General features: G+C 35.2%; 1 pseudogene; it reads right to left on the reverse strand.

The window, feature by feature from the left end:
- Window positions 1-6,280: 6,280 nt before the first annotated feature.
- Window positions 6,281-12,159, reverse strand: LOC119987686 (annotated as a pseudogene).
- Between the last annotated feature and the right edge of the window lie 229 nt (window positions 12,160-12,388).

A 12,388-nucleotide genomic window follows, 5' to 3' on the forward strand; every position in this document is an offset into this window, starting at 1 on the left:
AAAAACACATTTGATGAAATCATATTAAAGTAGGAAACCAGTATGATAAAAAGAAAATGATGCTTAAATAATTAAAGTAGCAAAACGAGTATATACACATATATATATAGGTGTATATATATGTGTATATATATGCATTATTGACTACATCTCCATCCCGCCCCAAACCCTGTCAACCATCCTAAGAGAAAAGATCTTTCAATTGACAACAAAAACCTCAAACAATCAGTTAATCAATCTCTAAAAACACCAAACCGAGCCATTAACAAGTTCCAATCGCAAGCTCCAGCAAATCAAACTAGAGAATTATAGGAGAAATCAAAGCAAATCTGAATCAACACCTTAAAATCAAAGCATACAAAAAAAATCACAATGTCGCTGTTTGACCGTTTTTATATCTCGATGAATGCCGCTATTATCAATGGCAGCATATTACTGTTGCTAATAGCGGCATTACACTAAATGACCATAGCCTCTACCATAGCCGCTGTTGGAAACAGCAGCTATATTTAAATTTAATAGAGCCGTTGTTCATAACAACGACATCGTTAAAGACAAATAAGTGTCACTGTTAGACGCTGTTTCTAAAAGCGACAAGGTGCTATATATCTAATAAATTTCAACTGGGCGTTATATGCCCAATAAAATTGTGTGCAGATGCTAAAAATGATGTATATACTCAAGCCACTAATTATGGTGATAAAAATGATGTGTATCATCCTAGTGATAGGGTTTGAATCTCTCTCCCCTATTAAAAAAAATGACTCACTTTATCAATTGATCAATCCAGACATATTTTGTTTTATCTATACAAAAATTTATTAACTTGAATATGAATTAGTGGAATTCAGGTAATGGGCAGACTAAAATTACTAAATATTAAATTAGTGGAGATCATTCTTGGATGCACCAATTTAATTTAAATGATCAACAAAATAGTTCACTTCATCACTTATTAAATGAGTAATGCAAAAAAAAAAAAAAAAAAAACCAAAAAATAATAGACAAGAAAACAGTACACGAGGTAGCATGTGCATGACAAATGACAGTGAATGCATAAAAGATTGTGATTGATGGGGCTATCAATAAATGCATGTGTGTATTTAGAAAGAAAAAAAAAACATGTGTATTTAACAATTATCCCATTAAATTTGTGGTGGTAAATTCATAATAAATATGTGTTTGTGGTTGTGGTTGTTCCATAAAAAATGAAACAAAGGACAGCTGGGAAAGTTATTTTGATTGTGACTTCCCATTAAACAATGCAGTCAAAAATGTTTTATATATGCACAATAGGATGAGTGGCGGAAGCATGCTCTAGGATAATTTTAACTAACTGGACGTTATATTTTTTGTTTGAAACAAAATTATATCTGACATGAAAAATGCATAATAATTTTAGACCATCGGATATAAATTCAAAAAATTCGATGTCTCGATCGCAGTGAATTTGAATTTCGTTTTGAACAAAAACCTTCTTCGCCCTCCACTTAAGCTGTGCAGGAAACGTCCAAAGCCAATCCCAAAGAACAGTGATGTCGTTCGATTCATTAGGTCAAATACTACACATCACATTTATAATTTTTAAAAATAAAATAAAATAAATGTTGTGCTCCAAAAGCTACAGCGGGGACTACTGTAGTAAAAACTACAACAGACCCCCGACATCCTATGCATTAAGATTACACATTGAATTTAGGGATGGACAACATCACATATTTACGAAATATTTATACGTCCGAATCCTAATCCAGATTGGATTTTCAAGTTAGGATCCGGACAAGTACACTAGACAAAGATTTTGTGTTTTGATATGAATTTTGGATATATAATTTATGTTCAAACTTAATTTAATTTATGATCCCTAATTAAATATGTAGTCATAGATTCGTAGTGTTTGTGATTGTTCCATGAGAAATGAAACAAAAGACTTACAGCTGGGAAAGTGATAATGATTGTGACTTTCCCATGAACCAAATGCCGACAAACATGTTTCATGTTTTATACATGCACAATTGGATCCTATTGGAGGAAATCTGATATCTATGGCCTATTGATATATTTATATGAGAATACATATTAAGTGCTTGGAAAGTTATTGTGATTGTGACTTTCCCATGAAACAATGCCAACCGACAAACCATGTTAAGAAATGAAAAACTAATATGTACGATGTAGTCCAACTGATTCATTGGGAATTCAACTTGATCAATATTTAATTAAAATAACAAGATAAATATTGCCAATTTATTTATTTATTAAAATTAATCGCGTCTTCCAATTAAAATTAACTAGCTTCTTTCATCCTCATTTATTTATTTTTATTTTTTCAATAATAGATACTTTCATTTTCACTTATCCTATGTTAAATTTATCCAATCCAAAATCACTCTCTACCGTCTAGTGTACTCTATGTCAACTACAGTGTAATTATAGTTTTTTTTTTTTTTATAACTGGAGGGGATTCGAAACCTAGTCACTAGGTTGACACACACTATCTTTATCATTTCACTTAGTGACTCGGGTGTACAGTAAAATTATAGTTAAACTTGAAGATGTCAATAATAAAATAAAATTATCTAGTACTGTGTAATTAGTATAATGTTATATACCGCTAAAATATTACCTTGTTTTACTCCCAAATATATGTGACATGTGAATAGCCATTGATCATAAATATTCATGCAGGGCACACTTAACATCCAACCTTTCATATTGATCGAGTGTAAAATGCTTCACTAGATAGTCACTAACGAGATGTCTAGAAATCAGTTAAAATTAATTAGAATTATTCTAATAAATTATAATCAATTTATTTAACCCCATTATTCATGCCGACAGATTTTTCATCAGCTCTGCCATTGTCCAGTCCATTAAATTGCACTCGTGGTAGCAGTTCCACCAAGAAACTAAAGGTAGACGACCAAATATCAGAAACCCTGTGTGGTTGCAAAATTCCCCACCTTTTTTTTTTGTCAAATTCCATCCCCATCAAGACGTGGGTCCTTGTGATCTCCAACGTAAATCCTGTCTGAACAAGAAGATGATGACCCACAACCAACCACCCCAGCTACTGCTACTTTTCCTCCTCCACCAGTCATTTCCATACATCCTTTTACTGTGGATGACATTCCTCCTACAAAATGGAAGGAGCGAATTGATGAATTATCTTGAGGTGAAGAGGATAAAATATTTATCGACTTGGGTTCATCAATATTCTAAACCAAATACACCACCTTTACCTTCACAACCTGATCCTAAAGGAAAGAATATTGATGATGAACCCAAGTCTATCAATATTTTATCCTCTTCATCTCAGGATAATACTATTTCTAACCTTTTAGATGCATTAATCATTCCCTCTTCTGAGGTTTCTATGATTAAACCTGAAACTGCCTCTACTTCAGCCAATCCTCCTAACCCACCTCCACCAGATGCTTCACCACCTTACATGTCTGAACAAGTTCTCACGTGCGTATTGGGGCCTCACGTATCAAAAATCCACACCCCTATATATTTCAATAATATTGTCTGTTTTGGGTTGTCCGATTTTTCAGAGATACACCGGGTCAACACAACTTTATTCCTCCTTAGCCCAGCTACAAAGGGCAGAAACCCATGGGTCAAAGCCCAACTCACTTGAGCTAGTTAAAGACCTTGTTAGAGATTGGACATTGGGACCCATCAAACAACAATATTGTCCGTTTTTTTTGTTGTTTTTTGGGGTTTTTCCCCAACTACTATAGTTAAAACTGTTTGTCTCTTGTGTGTTATTGATTTTGACTATTGTCAGGGCTTATATGAAGCATGTTGACTGGGAGTTTGGTTTGAAGATTTTATTTTTGATGAGTTGATGAAGTAGGTGAGTTTCTGTCGCAACCGGGGTCACGACGCGGACCGGCGTTTGAGGATGAAAAATGTTTAGAGTCGTCACCAATTGATTTAAAGTGCAATTGGACACAAAAAAAACTTGCGAACCAGAGAAAAGGGTACGGGGATCGATTGAGTGTGGGGAAGGTGTTGGGCACCCCACAACTCCCGTTTGAAAACGGTTACCCTAATTAATTTCATGGCTATCTTATGGATACTTGCTCTTTGCAAGATATAATTGTTAAAGTTTGAATTATTACTTTCAACACACTTATCAACTTATGATAGTGTTTGAAAAAAAAAAAAGCTTAGAATATCACTATCAATTTATGATGGTTTTTACTTGGAAATAGGTTTGAAATAACACTATCAACTTATGATAGTTTTGGGAAAAGATTTGTAAGAATACTACCAACTTATGATAGCATTAAAAAAGAATTGTAATATTACTAAAACTTATGATAGTTTTATTTGGAGCCACACTACCAACTTTTGGTAGATTTAATTTTAAACACCAACTTATGGTGTTAATGATAAAATGTCCTACCAACTTTTGGTAGGTTTAATTTTAAACACCAACTTATGGTGTTAAATGATAAAATGTCCTACCAACTTTTGGTAGGTTTAATTTTAAATACCAACTTATGGTATAAATGATTATTTGGAAAAGTGTCATCTATCAATTTAACCTATTATTGCCAACTTATGGCAAATTCATAAATGAAATCAAATAAGGTTCATAATTCAAATAAAGGAAATCAACTTATGATTTCTTTAATTGAAATGACCTATATTCAATTTTAAGCCTATATACTTATAATAAATAAATAAAAATCCAAATAATTAATGTCCAAAGTTATACATGTCGACATGAATGAAATGAATTACCCAACATGAGGGCTAAATGTACACATGTAATAATAAAATTAAAAAGAACAAAAATTTGTCATAAATCGAACGAAATCCCAAAGTTGCTCAAGCTCTCATTAATTCCGGTCCAAATAAAGTCCAACCCGATCCCGATGGAGCCAAGCCCAATCCACGTAGCAAAATTCAACAAGAGGAAGGTCAAATAGGTATTCAAATATAATATCAAATTACTTCCATATTTAAAAATTCATATACACATATAAACATATACAACATCATACACAACCATATCATGTATGCACATATACATATATAAACACATCCACAAGCTGGTACATATACATATACAAACACAATACACTATACATATACGTGCATACACCCACTGTATATATATACACGCACAACACACACATTCACACACCACATATACATATATACATACACAATGATATCAAATAATTAACAAAAGCTATACGAACAGAGTCAGATTTAGAGTCTGATATGAATCAACACAAGCTGATATCAGATCCAAAGAATAACCGGGACAACAATGGCCAAGTAAACAAAGAATAAGCAGGGAGATCTAAATCGGATATAAACGGAGAATAATCGGGTATGAATTAGATATAAACTGAGCATGAACAGAGGCATCAACATAGCACAAATTCAGATTTCAACATAGCACAAACAAATCCAGATTTTAACACAGTGAACAGACAAATTCCAGGTATCAATACGAAGATAAATGAATAAACCGGAAACAGAATCATTACCTCTCCTTCTTATTGTTGAACACTTCTTCTTCCTCTCTTCCTCTTGTCCTTCCGCCGATGATTTCTTCTCTCCAACTGATTCCTCCCCCCAGTGCCTCTCTTCTTTCTTTCTTCTCCTTTTCCCCCGATTTCCTTCCCCTTTTTCTCTTCCCTTTATTCACGCCCCCTTTTTTCTTTTTTCTTTTTTCTTCTTTTCTTTTTACCCCCAATTTCCCCTACCTTTTCTCTCTTTCTCCCCTACCTTTTCTCTCCTTTTCTTCTCCTTTTCCACCGATTTCCTTCCCCTTTTTCTCTTCCCCTTTTTTTTCTTTTTCACCACTTTATCTTTTTTGTTTTTTTTTTTTGTTATATATTTTTTTTGTATTTTGTATTTTTTTTTGGCCGGACGAAAACCGGGTACTACAGTTTCCATTTTTTTTTTCTTTTGAAAGTTGTACAATTTTGGATGAATTGATCAACCAAAGAAGGTATGCAACATGCAATCAGCAAAAAATAAGAACATCAACCTACATTTATTTTCCAATCAAAGATAACCAATCTCAATGTTCCTTTTTCTTATCAAAGAAGGCATCTGTAACAAATAAATTCAAACACGAGTGACAATATTTAGCCAACTCAGGTGGCAAGGATTCTCACACATTGATAAAAAATGGAAAATTCAAACACCACAGACAATATATTTGGACAACACGAGTGAAGTAAGTCTATATCATCTTATTGTAGACATAAACACAACGTACAACTTCAATCTTAAAGCACTAGAATCAATCTTCCTTTGGAATGGGCTCGACGAACAATGACTTGATGTAACCCTTCAAAGTCCCACTATTGGTGTATTTATCTTCATACTTGTAAAGGATTACAATGACACGAGCAAGATTAACGAACCTGATTAGGAGATCCATGGAGACAGCAGTTGGTCTCATGCATTCTTCATTTACATCTTTCCATGCACTTGCAGTCATTTTCTGTAAGTTTCTTATCGTCTCTCCCTCAGACAAGCCATATTGCTTCATATAGCACTCGACGCTGGTTGCGATATGTACCCCCTTTTGCTCTACCTAGAAGTACAAATTATTGACATTGTTTGTTACTGTTGGACCTATGGTCCTATATGTCTAATTTTGATGATATTAAATCATTTATAAATGATAATGAAACATTAAAGCAATATTTGATTTATGTGAATTGAATTTAAATGAATATATCTTATTGATTACCTTACATGAATATATCATTGAAGAGGCTTTTGCCTAATACTATGTGAATTTGACATGTACTCATGCTTAATATATTGCTGGAAATTCAGAATTGCAACTGAACTAGAATGGACTAAGTTAGAGCATCAATTTTCCAATTATCATATCTTAACCAACTTAGGTCCAAATGACTTGAAACTTGAACCACATGCACATGAAGGTTTAATATATGTTCTAGGACTATAATCACGAGAAATTAAGTGCATCACATATATATTTGGTTATATGCTTAAATTCCGCCAAAACTAGGTTTTGCCTAATTTTGTGCATATGTGTTCTTTGTGAACGTGGTGAATCAAATGAACTCCAATTTAAATGAAATTTCGTGTGCATCTTAGTTTCATCACTATGAACATATTTGATTTAGTAAAGTTCAAGAGAAAAATTCATTTACACTGAGTTTGTAAAATGACATTGAATTTACACTTAGAATTTATCGGTTTCACTATTAGTGACCTAATTGCTTGGTTGAGTGACCAAACGATTTCTGATTGTTATGAAATTTTACATGGACATTCTAATACATATAAAATGATTTATCATGCAGTAATATGAATTTTCTGGGTTGTTTTTATAATGTAATTAACCTATGCGCTCTATATGAAGCTCTTTGAGCTTACATGCAATTGGGGAGTTCTACCTCCTATTTCCTTGTAGGTTAATCATCATTGTGGTCTCATATGACTCAGAATTCAGTATGTTCAAGAGTGTCGAAGTCCCGTTTCTAAGAATGAGCTTGGAGCTCTAGGAAACTATGAAAAATCCTATATTTGTCAACTTTCCACTAAGGCATTTAATCAAGTTGAATGAATCCAACATTGAGGCTATTGGTTGTGGTCTTCATGGAGATACAAATCTTTTCAAACATGTGGGACAAGCCTTGTCCTCTCTATCATTAGTGATATATTCTTGTTTGACATTTTCACTCAAGACATGTGCTATCAAGAAAGTTAGGTTGGTGCAATCAAACAAGATCCTTGACTAAGGGATCACTTTTGAAGTCTTTGATTCAAAATGAAGGGACAAGATGGCATAGTACAATCTACATCCATGGTTGAGAATTAAAGAGAATTTGAATGGTCAAGATTTGAAGACATACATTGATCAAAGGGTTGTGCTTGTGACAACACTTATGGAAGAAAGGTTCAATTTGACTTCTCTCAAGCTTCCAACGTCTATATACTCTATGGTGGAGATTTGTTTGCTCAAATCATCAATGACCAAGATTAGGAGCTGCAGTGAATGGTAGAGATCAACTCTTGAAGTTTGATCCAATGGCTGCAAGCATAGGAGAGAATTGCCATTAAAAGAGGATCTTCCCTTTCACCAAACTTGGAGAAGCATTTGCAATCAAGAGAGAACTTTGTTCAAAGCTTTCAAGCATTCAAGCATCCATTGTCTACTAAAATCCCAGCTTCTTCTTGAGCCACTACTCAAGGCCTTCTCACCATTTTGCTGCTGCAAAAAGAGGGTGCTTTCACTTAAGCTCAAGGTGTTATTTCTCCCAAAATCACCTCACCTTACCTACTTGAAAATCCTACCCGTGAGTGTGTGATTGTTGTTATTGAAAGTTCTTCACTTAAATAGCTTAGTGCTAGCTGTGAGAACCTTGGCTGAAAAACCCATTGAGAAAGTCCCTTTGTTAGGGCATATTGCAAACATTGAAGTTTGAGGGAGTTCTTAGAAACCCTTGGTCGTAAAGTTTGAAGATTGTCTTGAAATTTTCAGTTTCAAGGGTGACCTAAAAACCCTTGTGAGTTTTGTGGAGCTCTTGAGAAAACCACATCCTTAGTGGAGGTTGAAAATTCTAGGTTGGTGAACCTAGGTAGTAGACGTAGCAGAAGGGTCTCCGAACTACTATAAATCGTTGTGTCAATTTTTGTTGATTGCATTGTTTGCTTGTTGATTGACAAAGTGTTTAATTGCTTCCTAAACTATTTTGGTCATTGCAAGACCTTGCATTAAAACTGATTTTCTGCCCTTGTGTGTTGATCATTTGCTTGAGGTTGTTAATTGCATTAGTGGATGTTTCTCTAAATCATTAGGACAAGTGTTTTGAATTGTAGAATTTTCTGAAACCTAATATGTCCGTGAATAGCAGACTGCCTTACACTTTGAATTTTGATCTGAAATTTTGATATAGTGTTTATTAAGGTGTTGTGAGTTGAAAAATCTGTGTGCATTGTGTTGCTTGAAAATCTGTTTTGTGCAATTCTTGATTATTTGATATTTGGTCATTCACTATATTGTATCACATCTTGCATTGGATTGAATATTGATTAGGATAATCATTAGAGTCCAAATTTGTGTGCTACTTGTTAATTGCCATTAATTTGTTTAAATTGAAAAAGGGATTCCAATTGGAATTTGGGGACACAATTCACCCCCCCCCCCTCTTGTGTTAAACTCGATCCATCAGTTACTACTAGTGGAAAAATAATGCGGATACATAAAAGGTACGTAGCATGCAACTAGATCCCTTGAAGTTTGTTCTTGTAGTATAAACATGATATAATTTGAAGAAAGTATGGAGAAGTAGAAGAAGAAGGTAAGATAAAAGTAAATCACATTGATTGGTCTTCACCAAGTGATATGGGACTTTAACAATCCCCTACACGTTTAGCCTCTCCGGGGCCCAACAACTGGATTATACGGGTCAGGATTCTTGTTATATCTTTCTCCTTGTATGTGGTATATCCATAAGGACATCGAAGTGAAAAAGGAAGTGAGAGAAATGTTTTGACCCAAACCAATTGAGGCATTGTCGACTCTTTGGACCTCAGGTCCGTATCGCTTTGTCCTCCTAAGGCAAAATGCGACTTTAACAAAACACGCTTTTCAGGGGATCTAGATGCATATTTCCCTAGTATAAATTTCTTTCTACATATCATACCACCCGTAATGTTATGTCATCCATGAGACGACAAATAATTTACACAGCCGTATCAATTTTTGGAAATCCTTTTAGCCAGTCAAAAGCCTCCATCGTAGCGGTTTCTTCCATTCCAAGGAACGATGACATTGCAATTGCATTAGAAGCACTTGTAATAACGGCATTCTCCATGTACTCATCAAATGACGGAACATAGCCTTTGTTCAGCCTCTCTGCCTCAATATGGTATGCTTTCACCAATTGGATGAGCTAGTTACAAGTCAAGTATCAATGTGAGAAATACACAATTATCAACTAATTACATATATATATATATATATATATATATATATATATAGGAATTCTCACATAAGAGTCTAACGTAAGGGTGTAAAATAAGTATCCTCATATATTTTATATATATATATAGTTATCATGCATACCGCATCCCTTGCATAAGACACACCATAAGATCCGCCTTCACTTTCTAATTCAGTCTCAAATTCACCGTAAAGATTCAAAAAAGTGCTATAAAGGAATTTCATGTAGTCTGGTAGTTGATCAATAGCACTATTGTCCCACCTACAAAATTAGTGAAATTTTTATGAACATCAATTCTACAATGCATGTAGATAACCTGTAAACATGAACATATATAAGAGCATGTAGATAACCTGTAAACATGAACATATATAAGAGAGTTAGCTATAGCTAACAAACCTCTCAATTGCATCTGTCAATATTCGAAGTTCGTCAATGGTAGCATAGGCATCGTACGTATCATCGATGATTGACATAAATTTGACGATTTTGGTAAGAATTATCCGAGCAAGTAGGTATGGTGGCTCAAAGTAAACAGCGACAGTCCACATGTAGACTTCTACGATTCTATTTTTTGCATAAGAATATCGCGAAGCGAGCTTCAAGTCCTCGAACCACCTACAAATGCACCAAAAAGAATTTAACTTAATGAGTCTTCTAATGAAATTGCAAATTGATATTAGGTTTACATGGAGACCACGTTAAGTTCTTGTTGGTGGAGTAATTGTATGCGATTGAAGTCTATCTTCGCAAGCTTGAGTAGAACTTCATTGTGAGACTCCACTTCTTCATAGAAGGAGATGTATTCCCTTGATTTAATTCTTTCTATTTTCAGGGATCGGTTGATTGCCCCTCACCAGCAGCTAGAGGAGGAGAAAGGAATGATGTCCTGCCCTGGGCACCTATCAGCCAGCTATTCCCTCTCTTCAGCTCAGAGACCTTGAAGTGGAGCGTGAAGGCCGAATGGGCAACTCGCTTTCTCATAGGCAGATGGTCCGCTTCGTTTGATCCTCATTCTCATCTGGCTGAGCCAACAAGTGAATTACAGGTCGAGCTGACATAGGAGGAAATTGAAAGCGCGGCAAGAGCAAAAGCTTGAGCCTGTAATAAGACTTTGTCAGGTGAAGACAACTCGGAAGGATAGGATGATCGACAAGGAGGATACCTGTTCAGTGGAGGAAAGGGCAGCAGCAACGTCCTACAAAAATAAGATGTGCTGCCAGATGAATAGGCGATTCGACCACCATGACTTTCATTTTGGAATGGACCAACTTATCCAGAGATCCAACGGGATCGGCCTTCACCTCGTAAACCCTAGTACATAAATAAAGCGGCTTCGCTCCTTTTTGAAAGGCACAAATAGCGCACGACTGGAAAAAGGGCTGACAGCCTTGACTCTCTCTTTCGGGCACTTGGCTTCATACTTCCCACACCCACAAGGGAAAAAGACCCAATAAGTCAAGTTGTGCACTTGTGTAAGCCAGGGCTTGGTCTAGAATATCTTCCCCATGTAGGCTCAAATGGGCAGCTTCATAGAGGCTTAGAATCCCATTGACATCATTAGTTAGGCTCTCTTTGAAGTTACCGTCATCGCTCTTGAATTTGTTAAACACCTCTACACATCATAATCAAACCGTAACAAATGTATTAGTTTTTGCAAAATTGATCGAACTTCAGCGGGATCTTATTTCAAGATTGTGTTTCACAAAAACGGAGTTTTGTTTACTCACCAGAGGACATTTTGAAGCCATGTTGTCGAAATACTCGAAATACGAGTGCCACGGTGTATAGATCATAGTCATGATCATCAAAGTTAAGTTGAAGGCTGAAAATTCGATTCATTTGGTCTTCAATCTCAATCTTGAATTGGTACGATACGCCCAAGCGACATAGTGAGTCGATCAACTTCACTTTCTCAACCGGATCACTCGTAGGGTCGTTAATAAACATATCTTTCACTTGCATTTTCAGCTCATCTACTTGTTTTGTGTATGACTCGAATGCCTACAAGGATGAAGATTAATCAAACACATTAGAGATATCATTAATAGACAAAAGGAAAAAAAAAAGTGAGAGATGTGATTCTTACTGAATCATTTGAGCTGAAGGAAGCAAAGTCTTCATGAACCCACATTGTTTCTGGATAATACCCCAATGGGCGAACGGTCACAGGCTCGATGATTGCTGCCATGAATTGAGTTTAGGAAACGATGGATGAAGTTGTAGATCTTGTGCAAGTTGTGTGCTTTATCTAAAGACTTGCCAAATTTGATATTTATAGGCACAAGAGGACCCAATTGTGATGTGCTCAATACATTGACTTTCTCATTAAACAATGCCAACAAGCATTTTTTATATATGCAAATAGGCATGTATACAATTACGAATAGTGGAGTCATTACTTTGAGTGTTTGTTTTTT

The sequence above is a fragment of the Tripterygium wilfordii genome, chromosome 21 (genome assembly GCF_013401445.1).
Source record: "Tripterygium wilfordii isolate XIE 37 chromosome 21, ASM1340144v1, whole genome shotgun sequence".
NCBI classification, from domain to species: domain Eukaryota; kingdom Viridiplantae; phylum Streptophyta; class Magnoliopsida; order Celastrales; family Celastraceae; genus Tripterygium; species Tripterygium wilfordii.